The 20,224-nt window shown below is 42.8% G+C and overlaps 1 protein-coding gene across 1 annotated transcript in view; it reads left to right on the top strand.

Moving 5' to 3' along the window:
* The first annotated feature begins 15,232 nt into the window (after positions 1–15,232).
* The window catches only part of LOC124550685, a 45,758-nt gene continuing 40,766 nt past the window's right edge, over positions 15,233–20,224 (top strand). Inside the window, exon 1 of the mRNA XM_047125410.1 lies at positions 15,233–15,325. The gene's annotated coding sequence lies outside the window, so the exon portion shown is untranslated. The remainder of the gene's footprint in view (positions 15,326–20,224) is intronic.

The raw sequence follows: 20,224 nt of genomic DNA, 5'->3' as shown, positions 1-20,224 counted from the left end.
GGTCAGTGAATGAAGGAATGCAGAAATGAATGAATAAATTAATGAATTATTTGTCATTCCGTATAATGTTATATCTTAGCTCAGTTTCAAGAAAACCCTTCATTGTTTCATATCTAGACCGATTTGTGTCTCGTTAATACAACATTACATTCGATTTTCTTAATATCTGCAGGTTCGAATCCTGCCTCGGGCATGGATGAGTGTGATGTCCTTAGGTTAGTTATGTTTAAGTAGTTCTAAGTTCTAGGGGACTGATGACTTCAGAAGTTAAGTCCCATAGTGCTCAGAGCCATTTTCTTAATATCTGCCTACATCCACATCCTTTTCTCTTACAGTGTTAAACGTGTACTTCATGCTGGTCGTGTACAGCTACTACCAAACTCTGCGGCCCACCCCCCGCCAAAACGTCTAAAGTTCTACCATTCTAGTGACCCGACAGAAGACCTAGAGAGTGTACACAGATGGGGACCGAGGAGGAAATAGCCAGCAATGCCTGACGCCATTACTTCTACGAAACGTCGCTCCGGAAAATGCTTCAGCCTCATTTTTATGACTGTATGCGCGAGACTTACCCAGTATTATTACTGTTGTTGAAGCGGATCTGGAGTCGGGTGCAACGTCTGTACCAGACAGTCTCTACACTTTGGTAGCTATGTGTCTCAGACTGAACTTGCTGTTCGAATTTTCACAAACAGAGCATTTCATGAATAGTTTCAGAGACCAATGAAGAGTACAAGAATTCTTTTCAAAGAGTTTTCTACACATCATTGTGTGTATTTCTTATCATCACATAGTCTGTATTTTGTGTTAAGTGCCGGCCGCTGCGGCCGAGAGGTTCTAGGCGCTTCAGTCCGGATCCGCGCTGCTGCTACGGTCGCAGGTTCGAGTCCTGCCTTGGGCTTGCATGTGTGTGATGTCCTTAGATAGCTTTAAGTAGTTCTAAGTCTAGGGGACTGATGACCTCAGACGTTAAGTCCCATAGTACTTAGAGCCATTTGAACCATTTTTTGTGTTAAGTGATACTCACAGGGTATTATGTTTTTTTCGTTTGTGAAGTTCGCAAACACATTTCTGAAATTGTAAAACAAGTTTCCAATCTTTGCACTACTTTGGAATCTTATCAACATCTGGATGTGTACCGGTGCAGTTTTTGTCAGACAATACATTATAAATGACGCCATCATATGCAACAATTTTGAGGTTACTATTTATATTGGCTGCAAGACAATGATAAGCGACATGAATAGCAAAGGTACTAACACACTTCGCTGAGGCCCTGATGCTAATTCTACAACTTCCACTTACCACAAATTGTCTGTTTGTTGCTCATCACGTTTCACTGTTCATATTTTATCATGCTTACTCGTGTAAAAAAACTAGTTTTTAAGATATTACATAATATATTTGGCAAGATGTGCACTAGACAGGTTGCTCTTTATCCGTACTGACATGTGATATGTCTAAAGGTAGTTAACTTTCGTAGATACGGAAAAGGAACACACACATTATGTGATCGAAAGTATCCGGACACTCTCAAAAACATACATTTTTCATTTTAGTTGCATTGTGCTGCTACCTACTGCCAGGTACTCCATATCAGCAACCTCAGTAGTCATTAGACAACGTGAGAGAGCAGAATGTGGCACTCCGCGGAACTCACAGACTTCGAACGTGGTCAGGTGATTGGGTGTCACTTGCGTCTTTCGTCTGTACGCGAGAATTCCACACACCTAAACATCCCTATGTCCACTGTTTCCGAAGTGATAGTGAAGTGGGAACGTGAAGGGACACGTACAGTACAAAAGCGTACAGGCCGACCTCGTCTGTTGAATGACAGAGACCGTCGACAGTTGAAGAGGGTCGTAATGTGTAATAGGCAGACATATATACAGACCACCACACAGGAAATCCAAACTGCATCAGGATCCATTGCAGGTACTATGGCAGTTAGGCGTGAGGTGAGAAAACTTTGAGTTCATTGTCGAGCAGTTGCTCATAAGCCACTCATCACGCCGGTAAAAGCCAAACGACGCCTCGCTTGGTGTAAGGAGCGTAAACAATGGACGATTGAACAGTGGGAAAATGTTGTGTGGAATGATGAATCACGGTATACAATGTGGCGATCCGATGGCAGGTTGTGCGTATGGCGAATGCCCTGTGAACGTCATCTGCCAGCATGTGTAGTCCAACAGTAAAATTCGAAGGCGGTGGTGTTATGGTGTGGTCGTGGTTTTCATGGAGGGGGCTTGCTCCCCTTGTTTTTTTTTTTTTTTTTTACGTGACACTATCACAGCGTGGGCTTACATTGATGTTCAAACCACCGCCTTGCTTCCAACTGTTGAAGAGCAATTCGGAGATGGCGATTGCATCTTTCAACACGATCGAGCACCTGTTCATAATGGACTGTGGCGGAGTAGTTACACGATAATAACGTCCCTGTAATCCTGTAATAGACTGGCCTGCACAGAGTCCTGACCTGAATCCTATAGAACACCTTTGGTATGTTCTGGAACGCCGACTTCATACGAGGCCTCACGGACCGACATCGATACCTCTCCTCAGTGCAGCACTCCGTGAAGAATGGGCTGCCAATCCCCAAGAAACCTTCCAGCACCTGATTGTGAACGTATGCCTGCGAGAGTGGAAGCTGTCATCAAGACTAAGGGTGAGCCAACACCTTACTGAATTCCAGAATCATTAATGGAGGGCGTCACGAATTCGTAAGTCATTTTCAACCAGGTGTCGGGATAGTTCTGATCACATAGTGTACTTCTAAAGGTAGAATACGTATTCAGAAACTGGTCATGTATGTTGTAAAGTAATTAATCATGAGTGAAACACAATTTAAGGAAGTCTGTAATATTGCATATAATAAAATTAATAGTACTGAGTATAAAGCGGGAAGAATCTCGGCAGCAGGAAGTAACTGACAACAAATTTTTGCACAGGTTGTAAGCGAGAAAAATTTTCGTAAATTTTTGAAATTATGTGTAAATCTTGTTGCAAGTCACTAAGTGCGCTCGTTCTCAAATACTGGATGAATAAAATCTGGGTATTCACATGTAGTAGCTTACACTCCTTTTGCACTTCACTCCCCTTGATAGACATGTGGTTCTTATCCCTATAGCTGTCTTCTCCGACAGTTAGAGATGTGGAGCATACATACATACATACATTTTTATAATATGTGTCAATACATTTTTTTGTGATCTGATTTTGATGAAATATAGCCTATACGGTGTCTCAAACTATGGTCAAGTATCCTGCGCAAATCGCATGGTAATTCGCCTAGTAGGTTTGGAGATTAGCGTGTTCAAAGACGGAGAGACACGACGGTTTTACAATTCATTATTAGTAAAGACAAATTCGAATTTAATGGTAAATTTAGGTCTTTTTTTATTCAAAATATGTAAAAGAATTAATCCCAAAGAACTGAGACAAAGGTGGTTACCCCACTTGTTCTGCCTTCTTTTGATGAACAACGTACGGATAAGTAGCCTCAATAGCGATATTTGTGATAATGGGGTCTCAATGTAGAATAAATTTAGAGTTTTCTGAGCACTTTAAGAGTTTAGCTCCAATTTGAACATAGCTTGGGAACAATCTCTGATGAGCTTCAAGTACATCTGTGTCAAAATGTATTATAAATCTTCCAATTGCTCAAAAATTTTTATCTTATATTTACATTTATAATTTTACTGGATGATCCATTCTTTAATTTACCACAGTGGACTCGCATTCGGGAGGACGACGGTTCAATCCCGCGTCCGGCCATCCTGATTTAGGTTTTCCGTGTTTTCCCTAAATCGCTCCAGGCAAATGCCGGATGGTTCCTTTCAAAGGGCACGGCCGACTTCCTTCCCCGTCCTTCCCTGATCAGATGAGACCGTCGACCTCGCTGTTTGGTCTCTTCCTCCAAACAGTCCAATCCAATCTTTAATTTACTACTTCTTTATTACTGAATGTATTCGCGATATGTTTTGCAGACGGTGTTCACATGTAGCACTGAATGTATGTATAAAGTTACATAATTGTAGCACATATTTCAGAGGATATGACGTCATAAATAATGATGTGCGTGAAAAACTGCCGCGTCGTGCATGGCGTTTAGGTTTATTACTTCTTTGCTGCTGGCTCTGCTCGCTATACATTACGCAGACAGTATCCACATATGCCGCTGAATGTGTCTACAAAATTGTATCATTGTTCGGCACAGAGCGAGGGAGGGAGAGGAGGAGACTGACAGAGAAGAGGAGAGGAGGAGACGGATAGAGGAAGGGAAGTGGCAGGTGGACAGAGAAAGAAGAGGAGGAGATGAACAGACAGGGGGGGGGCAGAGGAGACTGGGGGGGGGGGGGTGGCAGAGGAGATAGGAAGAGGGATGGGGCAGGAGGAGACTGGAATAAACACATAACTGGGCACTTCGGGGTACTCAGCTAGTCTTAAATGCACACATCAGAAAAAGTTCCAAGAGCTCCTGAAGATAGACGTTGACTATGGATATTGTATCACAGACACAGTCCCTTTGACTCTTCAGACATTTCACTAAACCGGCCCAGACGTGTAAACAACCATGCATGTGCATCGCCTATTAGACGGAGAGGGTCCAAACAGCAGATCAGTTCCAGTCATTCCACCAGGAAGGAGGTACACGGCTCGTGTTGTCTGTAGTTCAACCATGCCTAGACGGTCAATACCGCTGTTCGATCGCGTCCGCATTGTTACTTTGTGTCAAGGTGGGCTCTCAACAAGGGAATCGTCCAGGCATCCCGGAGTGAGGAAATGCGATGTTGTTCGAACGTGGAGGAGATACAGAGAGACACGAACTATCAACGACATGCCTCGCTCAGGCCGCCCAAGGGCTACTACCGCAGTGGATGACCGCTACCTACTGATTATGGCTCAGAGGAACCCTGACAGCAGCGCCACCACGTTGAATAATGCTTTTCGTGCAGCCACAGGACGTAGTGTTACTACTCAAACTGTGCGCAATAGGCTGCATGATGCGCAAAATCACTCCCGACACTATGACGAGGTCCATCTTTGCAACCACGACACAGATGGCCCTACAACATGCCGAATGGACCGCTCAGGATTGGCATCACGTTCTCTTCACCGATGAGTGTCGCATATGCCTTCAACCAGACAATCGTCGGCGACGCGTTTGGAGGCAAGCCGGTCACGATGAGCGCCTTAGACACACTGTCCAGCGAGTGCAGCAAGGTAGAGGTTCCCTGCTGTTTTGTGGTGGCATAATGTGGGGCCGACGTACACCGCTGATGGTCATGGAAGGCGCCGTAACGGCTGAACGACACGTGAATGCCATCCTTCGACCGATAGTGCAACAATATCGGCAGCATATTGGCGAGGCATTCGCCTTCATGGACTACAATTCGCGTCCCCATCGTGCACTTGTTGTGAATGACTTCCTTCAGGATAACGACATCGCTTGACTAGAGGGGTCAGCATGTTCTCCAGACATGAACCCTATCGAACATGCTTGGGATAGATTGAAGAGGGCTGCCGTGACCCACCAACCACTGTGAGGGATCTACGCTAAATCGCCGTTGTGGAGTGGGACAATCTGGACCAACAGTGCCTTGATCAACTTGTGGATAGTATGCCATGACGAATACAGGCATGAATGAGTGCAAGAGGACGTGCTACTGGGTATTAGATGTACCGGTGTGTACAGCAATAAAAAGGGCGTAAATAATGTTTATGTTGATCTGTATTCCAATTTCCTGTACAGGTTCCGGAACTCTCGGAGCCGAGGTGATGGAAAACTCTTTTTGATGTGTGTACTTGTGGGTTACATGTTCTGGTGCCACACACCACCTTGCTTAGTTGTTTATGGGTTTTAAGAGAAGTGATATACACACACATTCTGATACGGGTATACTGGAAATTTTCACTGTAATTCTAATCGTGGTAGAGAAAAATCAGTAAGTGGAAAAGGATAAAAATAAGTGCTCTGTGGTACTCAATACGTGCTGTGTGAAACTACTGTTTCTGTGACACAGAAAAAATATGTAATAAGAAAACAACTGAAATTATAAATGCTGAACTTGAATCCCACTATAAGTGAGAGGTCAGTTTGTACAATAAAGGTAATACTGCCCTCAACCAAAAATTTCGGTTTCAACGCTACAATGCTTTCACAGGAATGGACCTACTGCAAATGTCATGTCCCCACGTACTTCCGACGTTTCAACTGGTTTACCCATCCAGTGGTGGCGGCCGGAGTGGCCGAGCAGTTCTAGGTGCTACAGTCTGGAGCCGCGCGACCGCTACGGTCGCAGGTTCGAATCCTGCCTCGTACATGGATGTGTGTGATGTCCTTAGGTTAGTTAGGTTTAAGTAGTTCAAAGTTCTAGGGGACTGATGACCTCCCATGGTGCTCAGAGCCATTTGAACCAGCCAGTGGTATGGAGTCCAAAGTCTGATGTGAAATGTAGACACTCTTTGAACAGTTAGTATTTTCGGAACAAGATGACATATCACTGCAACTTTGCGCGGTAGCGTAGTCCATTTTTTCCCGAACTGGTGTTGGCGCCTGTTTTGCAGCAGATGACAGTGCAGGAATGAATGAAGTAAGATTGTCGTTTGAGCAACGCAAGGCTGTATTGAAGTGGTACTGGAAGAGCGAAAAGATGAAGTTGCAACAGTAGTGGCGTAATGTGTATAGAACTCAGCCACCATTACGTACAACGATTTATCATATTCGGGCTAAATTTGAAACCGATGGTCTTGTTCAGGACGTGCATAAGGAAAGGCCTGGCTGAACAAAACATTAACAAGTCCAGCTTCCAGCGCTGCAGTGTTGCAACATTTTACTAGGTAACCTCAAAGATCTGTGAACCGGTCAAGCGTATGACGAATTCTGAAGGGTGCAAAGTGAAAAGTATACATTCGAAGATCGCTACCCGCTATGAACGTGGCGACCCAGATCGAAGGATAGAGTACTGCGAGTGGTTTGAAGGCATGCTTCTCAAGGATGAACGGTTTGCAAGGATGGTTGTCTGGTCTGACGAGGCGCAATTCTACCTGAACGGTACTCCAGACCACCACAACTGCGTATATCGGGCTCCTGAAAATCTTCGTGTTCACGTGGACAAACATCTACCAATATCTACCTGATCACCATGCTAAATGCTTACGCCAAGTATTTCTTATTTCAAATCTCAGTGTACAGTCGCTTTCTCTGAACAATCTTGTGCACGACGTTATGGTTAGTTCTGATCGCTACACGGCAGCTTGGTTTCTATATACTCTGTCAATTTCTCCATTGAACATGAAATATCGAAACACCTTCATCTTGTTTTTAATAAATTTGAAACATATGGTATAGTACACTACCGGCCATTAAAATACTTCTCTACGACGATGACGTGCTACAGACGCGAAATTTAACCGACAGGAAGAAGATTCTGTGATATGCAAATGATTAGCTTCTCAGAGCATTCACACAAGGTTGGCGCCGGTGGCGATACCTACAACGTGCTGTCATGAGGAAAGTTTCCAACCGATTTCTCATACACAAACAGCAGTTGACCAGGGTTGCCTGGTGAAACGTCGTTGTGATGCCTCGTGTAAGGAGGAGAAATGCGTACCATCACGTTTCCGACTTTGATAATGGTCGGATTGTAGCCTATCGCGATTGCGGTTTATCGTATCACGACATTGCTGCTCGCGTGGGTCGAGATGCAATGACTGTTAGCAGAATATGGAATCGGTGGGTTCAGGAGGGTATTACGGAACGCCGTGCTGGATCCCAACGGCCTCGTATCACTAGCAGTCGAGATGACAGGCATCTTATCCGCATGGCTGTAACGGATCGTGCAGCCACGTCCCGATCCCTTAGTCAACAGATGGGGACGTTTGCAAGACAACAACCATCTGCACGAACAGTTCGACGACGTTTGCAGCAGCACGGACTATCAGCTCGGAGACCATGGCTGCGGTTAACTTGACGCTGCATCACAGACAGGAGCGCCTGCGATCGTGTACTCAACGACAAACCTGGGTGGACGAATGGCAAAACGTCATTTTTTTGGAAGAATCCAGGTTCTGTTTACAGCATCATCATGGTCGCATCCGTGTTTGGCGACATCGCGGTGAACGCACATTGGAAGCGTGTATCCGTCATCGCCATACTGGCGTATCACCCGGCGTGATGCTATGGGGTGCCATTGGTTACACGTCTCGATCACCTCTTGTTCGCATTGACGGCACTTTGAACAGTGGACGTTACATTCCAGATGTGTCACGACCCGTTGCTCTACCCTTCATTCGATACCTGCGAAACCCTACATTTCAGCAGGATAATGCACGACCGCATGTTGCTGGTGCGGTACCGGCCTTTCTGGATACATAAAATGTTCGACTGCTACCCTGGCCAGCACATTCTCTAGATCTCTCACCAAATGAAAACGTCTGGTTAATGGTGGCCGAGCAACTGGGACGTCACAATACGCCAGTCACTACTCTTGATGAAATGTGGTGTCGTGTTGAAGCTGCATGGGCAGCTGTACCTGTACACGCCATCCAAGCTCTATTTAGCTGAATGCCCAGGCGTATCAAGGCCGTTATTACAGCCAAAGGTGGTTGTTCTGGGTACTGATTTCTCAGGATCTATGCACCCAAATAGCGTGAAAATGTAATCACATGTCAGTTCTAGTATATTTGTCCAATTAGTACCCGTTTATCATCTGCATTTCTTCTTGGTGTAGCAAATTTAATGGCCAGTAGTGTAGCATCATAAAAAGATCATTAAATCCATACAGTCGTGGTAGCGTAGTGGATACAGCAACTGAGTTGTATTAAGGTTGTGTGTTCGATTCCATTCCACGTTAATTTTTTTAAAATGATTATCGAAAGACATCCTGTGTTGTAAATCTGAGAGTAAATGGAGTGTTCGGAGGAAATTAGGTACCACCAGTGTTTTAATTATGAACAATGCTGCGTATCATAGTGTTAAGTTGGAGCGTAGGCCATGAAACTGTGGAGGAAGGATGAGATTGTACATTTTCTCATGGGAAAGGGAGCGAATGTCGATCCCACTGCGATTAAACTTCAGTTACTAAAACAGGTTGAAGCTTATTTTCTAGATCAGTACATTACTGATAAAACGGCGGAGTCTGCGGGCATAATACCACTGCAATCTGAACTCCACAGAACTAACTTGGAGCCAAGTTAAAAAATATGTTGCGAGAAATAATACGACATTAAAGCTACCAGCCGTGCTTAAAATAATGCACGAAGAACTTTGAACATAGCTGGTAAGGTTCAGTGACCGTGTCAGAATTGTATTAGAACAAATAAGCCCTCGGTCACAAATATTAAGTCAAAATTGACCAGGTTTTGACGCTACTATGAGCGTCGTCTTCAGAATTAAACTAACTGTTCTAAAACATAATAGGCGTATAAGACATTAATAAACTAAAGTGTGTACTGACTGGAAAAAATGGTTCAAATGGCTCTGAGCACTATGGGACTCAACTGCTGAGGTCATTAGTCCCCTAGAACTTAGAACTAGTTAAACCTAACTAACCTAAGGACATCACAAACATCCATGCCCGAGGCAGGATTCGAACCTGCGACCGTAGCAGTCTTGCGGTTCCAGACTGCAGCGCCTTTAACCGCACGGCCACTTCGGCCGGCTGACTGGAATGAGATGCAGTACTTACAAATCACATTCTAAAAAAAATCTAGGCCGGAGAGACGACGTCATGAAAAGTTGTAAATAAGATAAGATGGTGAGCCGCTAAGGGCTGCTCGTACCTGAGTGAACACGGGTTGCAACAAATTCTGAAGACGACGCTCATAGTAGCGTCGAAACCTGGTCAATTTTGACTTAATATTTGTGACCGAGGGCTTATTTATTCCAATATAATGCACGAAGCTTTGTCGTACGCTACTGCCAAGCGGTGGTGGGATGCAGAACACCACAATATAAGAAGAAGACAAAATGTGGCACTTGGATGGTTCCATAGTTTGTGTTTTTGATTGGCTAGCCATAAATGTTGAAGATGGCTGTTTCACTTGTGAAGTGTGTTCTTCAGAGTCATATTCAGAGATGGAAGGAGTTCAAAGGTACTACGCAACTGAGGTAAGTAATATCTTAAATGGATTCTGTATTTCAATATACAGCAAAATCTCTGCAATAGGCTCTTAAAATACACAATGCTCTTACAGATACACTATATTCTATTTACGCAGTTATTTTTTCACGCAGTTTTCCTAAGCTAAAATATCATTTCCTCTTGGTTCCTTAAGAAGCGTATTACTGGAGTACTATTCTATATTAATTTATTCGTTGTAAAATTTAAATGACATTTCCAGTTTTCTTATTTGCTGATGTTTGTCAATTTTATTAATTATCAGCAGGGGTAGTGTTTGGTCTCATATGATGCCAAATGTTTTATTTTTACACTTTTGACATGAATAATGTCAGTGTTCCATCACCATAGATCATGAATACGACATTTGGTAATGACGTGGAACGCGTCAGTTTAATGTAAGTTTTCTTTACAGTTACCGCTTCATTTCTCAATATTCATGTATTGATTAGAAGGAGATATTCAGAAATTCTTTTAATTCGTTATTAAACGCTAGTCGGCTATTTGTCAGACTTTTAATGCTATCGGGTATATGACCAAAGATTTTTTTTGGAATCATAATTCACCCCTTTCTATGCCAAAGTCACATTTTATCCAGAATAGCGAAGATTATCCTTTCCTCTAGTGTTATAGCTATGCACTTTGCTGTTATTTTTGAGCTGGTATGGATTATTAATAACGAATTTCATAAGTGAATATATGGTATGTATTGTGAAGGTACTGTGAATATCTCGAGTTCCTTAAATAAATCTCTGCAAGGCGTTCTTGAGTGGGCTCCAGCCATTACCCTGATTACACGTTTTTCTGCAACGAATACCTTTTCTCTTAATGGTGAATTACCCCAAAATATGGCGCTAAATGAAAGCAGTGGATGAAAATAGGGATAGTAGACTAATTTACTGATACGTTTTTCAGCAAAATTTGCAATAACCCTAATAGCATAAGCAGCTGAATCCAAGCCTTTCAGCAGATCATCAGTGTGTTTCTTCCAAATCAAATTCTCATCGATGCACACACACACACCCAGAAAATCGCAATATGAGACCAGCTGTGAAAAGCATTAAAATAAAGCAATTGGAAACAGATTAAACGAAAAGTTGTTAACATTCATTCGTGAAATGTCGATCAAATAACTTTGTACACGATTATCTGCTGTTGTTCGCATCACTGGAGGCTTGATGAACCGGTTTCCCTGTTTCAAAACATTGGCAAAGCGTTATGCGTTGGGTTTCTTTGCTGGGTAGTGCATGCGAACTACGTTGCTGCATAAGGCATAAGGTTTTTATTGTAACCGACTATACACAGATGAAGCCCCGTGGAAGAATCTGCAGCGTAATGTTTTCATCAGCATTGTTCTTACCATGAGTAGACTATAAATATAAATGTCTCAGGTACACTCCACTTTTTCATATTAAATTGAGAGAAAGAGGGAAGGGAAATTTTGTAACAGCAAATAACACTACATGAGGTGAGTAGGCATTTTTATTATACATAGTATAGGAAAATTTCCTATACTGAAAAGAAGCAAAGCACAAACCTGCATTCTCGTAACAAATGGTTTTATTAACATGTGCCGGCCGGAGTGGCCGAGCGGTTCTAGGCACTTCAGTCTGGAACCGCGCGACCGCTACGGTCGCAGGTTCGAATCCTACCTCGTCGATGGATGTGTGTGATGTCCTTAGGTTGGTTAGGTTTAAGTAGTTATAAGTTCTAGGGGACTGATGACCTCAGAAGTTAATTCCCATAGTGCTCAGAGCCATTTGAACCATTTATTAACATGTCTTGATTTCAGAGAGAAAGATGCAATTTTCGTGACAGCATCACACCATCACATTCCACGTGCTTTCTTGTTTACACGGAATTCAGATGACTTTCAACCTTTCCCACTAACTTTGTACACAGACGGATATTACTTGTAGCTTGGAAACTGTATGAGACGAAATAGTTACTTATTAGTCTTAAGAGAACTGTCGGTTGACCTCTATTACAATACTGAAAAAAATTCTTAGCTTTGAGCAAGCATTCAAATTTTCATCATTCATATTTCAGAGGACAATTATATACATGTAGTATACTACACAACTCTATACAAATGTGAACCATTTACATTTTAATGATATGTGATTTTCGTAGTGAGTCATATCACTGCGTTATGGTACACTTTTATTTTCAGAGTTTTACTCATGGTTTTGTCAACTGACGATAATGATTTTGTATTTCGCGTAACATTATGGTGTGAATACTTTATGTGAGTACGTGACTTTCCATTACGTGTGTGCTGTTATTACTTATGCATTATTTTCTTTGGTATATGGGATCCTGATGACGGTCAGACGACTGAAACTGGATGTATAAATAAAGTATTTTAGCAGCAGCTTAAGGCGGTAATATCACTTTTTTTGAAATGCAGTTGGTTCTATATTCACCGAAAATGTCTATTGTTATGTTCACTTTTTTTTGTCGCTTTATGACTGGAGACTAGGAGTGATCCCATTCTTCCGGGTGTCTTGAATTTATAGTTTGCTGGTGCACATTTCTCTTCTGCGCAGTATGTTGTTGTTGTGGTCCTCAGACAAGAGACGGGTTTGATGCAGCTCTCTATGCTACTCTATCCTGTGCAAGCTTCTTCATCTCCCTACTGGGATAGAGTAGCAACCTACGTCCTTCCGAATCTGTTTAGTGTATTCATGCCTTGGTCTCTCTCTACGATTTTTACCATCCGCGCTTCCCTCCAATACGAAATTGGTGATCCCATGATGCCTCAGAACATGTCCTACTAACTGATCCCTTGTTCTAGTGCCATAAATTTCTCTTCTCTCCAATTCTCTTCAATACCTCATTAGTTATGTGATCTACCCACCTAATATTCAGCATTCTTGTGTAGCACCACATTTCGAAAGCTTCTATTTTCTTCTTGTCTAAACTATTTATCTTCCATGTTTCAGTTCCAGACGTGGCTACACACTCCATACAAACACTTCCAGAATAGACTTTCCGATGTATTTATAGTCGATCTCAACAAATTTCCCTTCTTCAGAAACGCTTTCCTTGCCACTGCCAGTCTACATTTTATATCCTCTCTAGTTCGACCATCAGCAGCTATTTTGCTCCCCAAACAGCAAAACTCATCTACTAGTTTGTGTCCTTTCTTAATCTAATTCCCTCAGCTTCACCTGAGTTAATTCGACTACATTCCATTATCATCGTTTTGCTTTTGTTGATGTTCATCTTATATCCTCCTTTTGAGACACTGTCCATTCCGTTCAACTGCTCTTCCAGGTCCTTTGCTGTCTCTGACAGAATTACAATGTCATCGACGAAACTCAAAGTTTTTATTTCTTCTCCATGGATTTTAATTCCTACTCCGAATTTTTCTTTTGTTTCCTTTACTGTTTGCTCAATATACAGATTGAATAACATCGGGGATAGGCTACAACCCTGTCTCACTCCGTTCCCAACCACTGCTTCCCTTTCATGCCCCTCGACTCATATATCTGCCATCTGGTTTCTGTACAAATTGTAAATAGTCTTTCACTCCCTGTATTTTATCCGTGCCACCTTCAGAATTTGAAAGAGAGTCTTCCAGTCAACATTGTGAAAAGCTTTCTGTAAGTCTACAAATGCTAGAATCGTATGCTTGCCTTTCCTTGATCTATCTTGTAAGGTAAGTCGTAGGGTCAGTATAGCCTCACGTGTTCCAACATTTCTACGAAATCCAGACTGATCTTCCCAGAGGTCTGCTTCCACCAGTTTTTCCCTTCGTCTGTGAAGAGTTCCTGTTGGTATTCTAGGCCTGAGTTACTAAAATGATAGTTCGGTCATGTTCACACCTGTCAACACATGCTTTCTTTGTCATTGGAATTATTATATTCTTCTCGAAGTTTGAGGGTATTTCGCCTGTCTCATACATCTTGCTCACCAGATGGAAGAGTTTTGTCATAGCTGGCTCTCCCAAGGCTATCAGTAGCTGTAATGAAATTTTGTCTACTCTCGGGGCCTCGTTTGGACTTAGGTCTTTCGATGCTATGTCAAACTCTTCACGCAGTATCATATTTCCCATTTCATGTTCATCTACGTCGTCTTCCATTTCCATAATGTTGCCTTCATGTACATTGCCCTTGTATAGACCCTCTATGTACTCCTTCCACCTTTCTACTTTCCCTTCTTTGTTTAGAACTTGTTTTCCATCTGAGCTCTTGATATTCATACAGGTGGTTCTGTTCTCTCCAAAGGTCTCTCTGATTTTTCCTGTAGGCGGCATCTATTTTACCCCTAGTGATATATGCCTCTACGTTCTCTAGCCAGTAAAAAATTTCATTTACCCTTTAACATTCATTGTGGGCATCTGTGCAACAGCTTTTGCAGTTTTGTAAGCCAATGATTAACGTCTTCATCTTGCGTTACAATTAGTTTGTGGGCTAAATGCAAGTTGTCTTGACTATTTGAAGTTACTGACTCAAGATGTTGCTTGAACGACAAATTTCTATTCTGATTGCCTCGCTAATTTCTTCCTACGATTAAAATGGTTCAAATGGCTCTGAGCACTATGGGACTTAACTTTTGAGGTCATCAGTCCCCTAGAACTTAGAACTACTTAAACCTAACTAACCTAAGGACAACACACACATCCATGACGTGAGGCAGGATTGGAACCTGCGACCGTAGCGGTCGCGCGGTTCCAGACTTAAGCGCCTAGAACCGCTCGGACACAAAGTCCGGCTCCTACGATTAAACCCACTCGATTTAGATACTGATTGTTGTATGTGATTAGTAGTCTTCTGCTTGTCCTTGTAACAGCCTTGCATTTTTCCTCGTGCCATTCCAGCTTAGCCATTTTGCAGTTTCTGGCAATCTCGTTTTTTAGATGACTGTGCTCCTTCTCACCTGCTTCATTTACTAAGTTTTTCTATTCTCTACTTTCGTCATTTACATACACCATTTCCTGTGTTATCTGGGTATTTCCGCTAGGCCTTGTTCATTTCGCTGTCTTCAGTATTTCGTCTCGGGTCGTCTCGCGCACGAGTGCCGCTTTCGTATCATATCGTTTACCCAGCTGATAACGCTCTGAGGAAGCCACAGTTTCCTTTCTCTTCCTTCAGCCAAGCCGTTTTCATACGCTGGCTACGCGCAAGCAGAGCACCGTGTGACAGGAGAGAAACCCCGTGAGGCGAAGCTGGGATGCAGAAGGAGTCTGTGCTCTCAAGGTGAGTTCCCTGTACTGTTGCAGTCTTCTTCGCAGACCATTGTTTGTGATGTGACTGTCACTGATTCAGTAAAGAGCCTTCTGTGACATGCTCGACTTTCACTATTTTGAAGCTTTGTTTGACGCATGAAACGTTGTCAGGATACGCAGGGATGTTTCCATGGTTACGGCTACGACATATGCGCAGATGTGTTAAAATGTGATTCTCGTGTCAGAGACATGTTTACGAATTCGTCTCGTATTTGGGTACCAGACCAAAAATTACCTATGTGTGGCTGTCCATACGGAACCGAAAACGAGATGTAACCATACATTCATGTCGCAGCATTTCGAACTTCCGCAACATTTTCTGAGCCGAAATTAATTTTTTTTAAATAGTGATTTCTTACAATAGCTTCATTAATGCTACCAGTTTTTGTCAAACAACCTACTATCAACAAGTATAAAAAAGCGATATTAATTACAGGACATGCACAGTGATTAGAAGGATTCGTCAGTGTATCGATCGTGTTACAATAATAACAAAATACGGTTGACTCACGAAAGAACCAAGTCAAAGGAACCGTTCAAGAAGTTCGATCGGGAGTACAGTTGTCTGGCAGATCATGAGACAATCAGGAAACAGTCGAAATAAAGAGTCTGAGATTAAAAATTTAAGTGTAGTTCAATAGCGCATTTTTTATTTACAAAGACATAACTATGACTCAAAGTACAAGAAAGTTGATTTTTTAACTTAATGCATTTTTATTTATTTTAAAATTTCAAGCGTAAGACATGTACAAATTTTTAAGGAAACATAGAAAACTTTATTTTCATTCATTTTTCCATGCTGCGCATACCGTTATCTGCGCTCTCATTTTCGCCATAAATATTCTTAAAAACAATTGACTTAGGGATCCACCCTTCGGTAGCAGAGAATCCGTCAATACCTATAGTGACAGCAAAAGATTTATCCGCACCTCACCTGTAACACGTGCGTTTCGTCCTCTGCACTAACCAAGGCATGTGAACTAGCTATGAATTTTTAGGCTTTTGTAATATCACGAAACTGTTGGCTCTAGCGTTCATACTCCTCCTCAGGTGCAGTCACACGTAATGTTTCTTATTTTATTTATTAACTAGCCTTTCCGTGTGGTTTTGCTCGAGTACACATTCGAGACTGCACACAACTCCTCTTCCTCTTCATCTCTGTCCACCTCTTCCCCCCCCCCCCCCCCCTCCCACATCTACCTATCCATCTCCTCCGTTCCTCTTCAGAGACCGTATCTTTCTACCCTCACCCTCTGTCTATACTCTCCTTCCAGTCTCTGTACCCATCCTCCCCTCCCTCTCCCCTCCACCCTGTTACTTTTTATCTGTCCACTACTCCTCTACACCTTCTACCTGCTCCTGCATCTCTCCTTCTTCACCCCTCTTTATATCCATCTCATCCTCCCCCTCCCCCCTCTCGCATATCCTCTCTTTCTCCCCATCTCTGTGTACATCTCCTCTCTGTCTCAATTTCTGCTCTCTCCTGCTCCCTCTCTCCCTAGCCACCCCCTCGTGTCTCCCTATCTGTGTCATTCCTTCCTCTATCCATCTCAACATTCGCCCCAGCCACGCCCAGCCACACTTCTAACCTCTGCAAAACTCATCGATAACGCAGGCCAATACTACTACAAGTCAACACAGCTGTTGTGCAGGGCAGCCTACACAGCAGGGGCTGAAAGAAACACATTGTTGCCTGTATGTCCGCTTCTATTGGAGTGTAGAGATTATAAACCCCACAGTGCTCATACTTGTAAGGTTTTCTGTCTGTGTGGTAAAGTTGGTTAATATTGATCCAGGGGCTTGGGAGGACATCCTGGACATACATACATACATACTGTTTGTCTCTCTCTGTCTGTCTCTCTAAGCGAGCAAGCACCATAGCTGACTGGGGTTCATCCACTGACAGATTTTCCACTGCTGCACCTGCTGTGCAGTCCAAAGATAAAATGGATGAGCTCCTTGACACCATAGTGATGAAAACGAGTTGTAATTTAATTTTTTCTAGATTAACTGCATTTTATAAGAATGACCACTGAACCTGCAATTTGAGAAAAAATCTCATGTCAAAGAACCACTATAGTTGACACGTTTACTTCCTGGGTTTGGTGCTGGGCAACAGTGTGAAAATCCGAAAAACATTGTGGAGAAAGCACTGTGGTCATCAACTTTCTAACCTACCTGCTTCTGGCGGTTTGTTGAGGACATATTGAACTGTGGCCCCTATGTAATAAAAAGGCAACCTCTGTTTCACCCGTATTTGAACTCGGTCCACTCGAATATTCAGTTCATCTTGCAAGTGAAAAATGATGGCAACTTACAATTTCTATATCTCATGTTTGGAAAAAAAAAAACAGATAGAATTCTGGGATGCAGTCTCTACTGCAAAGGGGCCCACAGAGAATTACGTTTTCATTCAAAAACGTGTTTTCACCATGCATAATGTGGTTGTGTCTTATTCTCCCTGGTTTATAAAGAACATATGCGGTCTTCGATATCAACAGCATGCCAGTTCCGCTGGAAGACCGTAGTAGGATGTTACTACAGAAAGGTTATTTTGGTAAACAAGTACAATTTGCATTCTGATGAAATCGATTTCAGTGTGGCAAGCAAATGAAGATGTGGAGGCAGTTACGGGAATGGTCTTGTTGCCGTATTTTGCACGCACACCTTCAATATAGAAAGAATCCTGAAGAAACCATCAAAATTGAGGAATTTGTTGGGGTCTATCAAAGATGATCTTGGGACCCTGGCCTTAATAAACACGGTGTATTTAAAATCCCAGTATAATGTAGGAAATTTTGGACTGGTCAGACATACTGAACCGTAATAGGACATTGTGTTGAACATCATCGACTACACGCCTCAGCCACACTGGCAAATCAGCAGTACAAGAGCACTGCCTGAACACGGGGCATTGCATGTATCATGAGAAGACAGAAGTTTTTACCTTCAGTTTCGTTACTGTGTGACAGTACATTTTCTAATAAAAAGTAGTCCGGGAGAACTGAGTGTCTTCGTAGACTAGTCATTCGCTGTTACCTAAGGAACAGATTCATAAGAGACATGTCAACCCTTCTAAAGCTGCACAAATCGACTGTTGTCAACAGTACTGTGAAGCGAAAATGTGAAATAACAACCACGGTTAAACCAAAACCAAGCAGACCTCGTGTGCTAATGAATAAGAACCGTCAAGCATTACGGAAGGTAGTTGTTAAGGGGGGTAGGACGCCAAACGCGCCGACTTGGAGCAGGAGAGGCATCAGAGGACATTTTAATTCCCAGTGTCTATAATTTTACAAATAAATTCATAAAACTTTGCCAGCATCACCAGGAAGGATTCAGGATTCACACTCATTGCAGTGGAAGTTCGAAAACATAACAAAATAAATTTTTTTACGTGTGAAATTTCATCATTTTTTCACTTACTAATGGCTGCATTTATTGCTATAGGTACGCTTTTCTTCATAAGTTAGAGAGATTCTTCAATGAATTTTGCGCAGCATACATACCATACTGACAGGTGTATGAAACTCTAGAATTTATTTAATTTATGAAAAACGAATGAACTTCATGTTTAGAAAAAACACATATTTTATAGTTAATTATCTTAATTTTTACCACAGTTTTTAATAGATTTGGGAAATTCTAGAGTTTCTTACACCTTTAAGTATGGTTTGTATGCTGTGCAAAATTCATCGAAGAATATCTCTTACTTATGAAGAAAAGTGTACCTATAGCAACAAATGCTGCCTTTAGTAAGTGAAAAAAATGATGAAATTTCACATGTAAAAAAATTACTTCGTTATGTTTTCGAACTTCCACTGCAATGAGTGTGAATCCTGAATCCTTCCCGGTGATGCTGACAAAGTTTTATGAATTTATTTGTAAAAGTATAGACACTAGAAATTAAAATGTCCTGTGATGCCTCTCCTGCTGCAAGTCGGACCGTTTGACGTCCCACCCCCTTAAAACACGCACGGCATCAGCGTAAGGAGTCACTCAACATCTTCAAAGCGTTACCCACAGTAAACCTAGTCCAATGACTGTGCATAAGGAGTTAAAAATAACGGTGTGCAATGGTCAAGCAGATCCCAGTAAGTCACCCATTTTCTGTGACGGTTGATAAGTGAAGCTTGAAGTGATAAGAAGAGAGAGGCCAGTGGACAGTGTACGACTACAAACAAGTGATGTGGAGTGATGCACCATCCTACACCCTATGACAGTCTGATGGAAGCGTTTCAGTTCGGTGAATGCCTGGGGAACGTTACCGACCACCATGTGTAGTGCCAAAAGTGAAGTGCGGAGGATATGGTGTTAGGTTAGCGGGCCCGCCCGGCTAGCCGCGCAGACTGACGCACTGCTTCCCGAGCGGGAAGACGAGCCGGTCCCCGGCACGAATCCAAATGGTTCAAATGGCTCTGAGCACTATGGTACTTAACTGCTGTGGTCATCAGTCCCCTAGAACTTAGAACTACATAAACCTAACTAACCTAAGGACATCGCACACACCCATGCCCGAGGCAGGATTCGAACCCGCGACCGTAGTGGTCGCGCGGTTCCAAACTGTAGCGCTTAGAACCGCTCGGCCACTCCGGCCGGCGGCACGAATCCTCCCGGCGGATTTGTGTCGCGGTGCGGCATCCCGGCCAGCCTGTGGATGGTTTTTAAGACAGTTTTCGATCTACCTCGGCGAATGCTCGCTGGTTCCCCATATTCCGCCTCAGTTACACTGTGTCGGCGATTGCTCTGGACAAACACCGTTTCCCCCCTACGTCATCATCATAATTATTCTACCACGCAAACCTTTGGGGTTACACTCGTCTGGTATGAGACGTTCCCAGAGGGGGGGAGGGGGTGGTTCCAATGGGGG

The sequence above is a fragment of the Schistocerca americana genome, chromosome 9 (assembly GCF_021461395.2).
Source record: "Schistocerca americana isolate TAMUIC-IGC-003095 chromosome 9, iqSchAmer2.1, whole genome shotgun sequence".
Taxonomy (NCBI): Eukaryota; Metazoa; Arthropoda; class Insecta; order Orthoptera; family Acrididae; genus Schistocerca; species Schistocerca americana.
The sequence above is the reverse complement of the archived record's forward strand: the minus strand, read 5'-3'. Positions and strand labels throughout refer to the sequence as shown.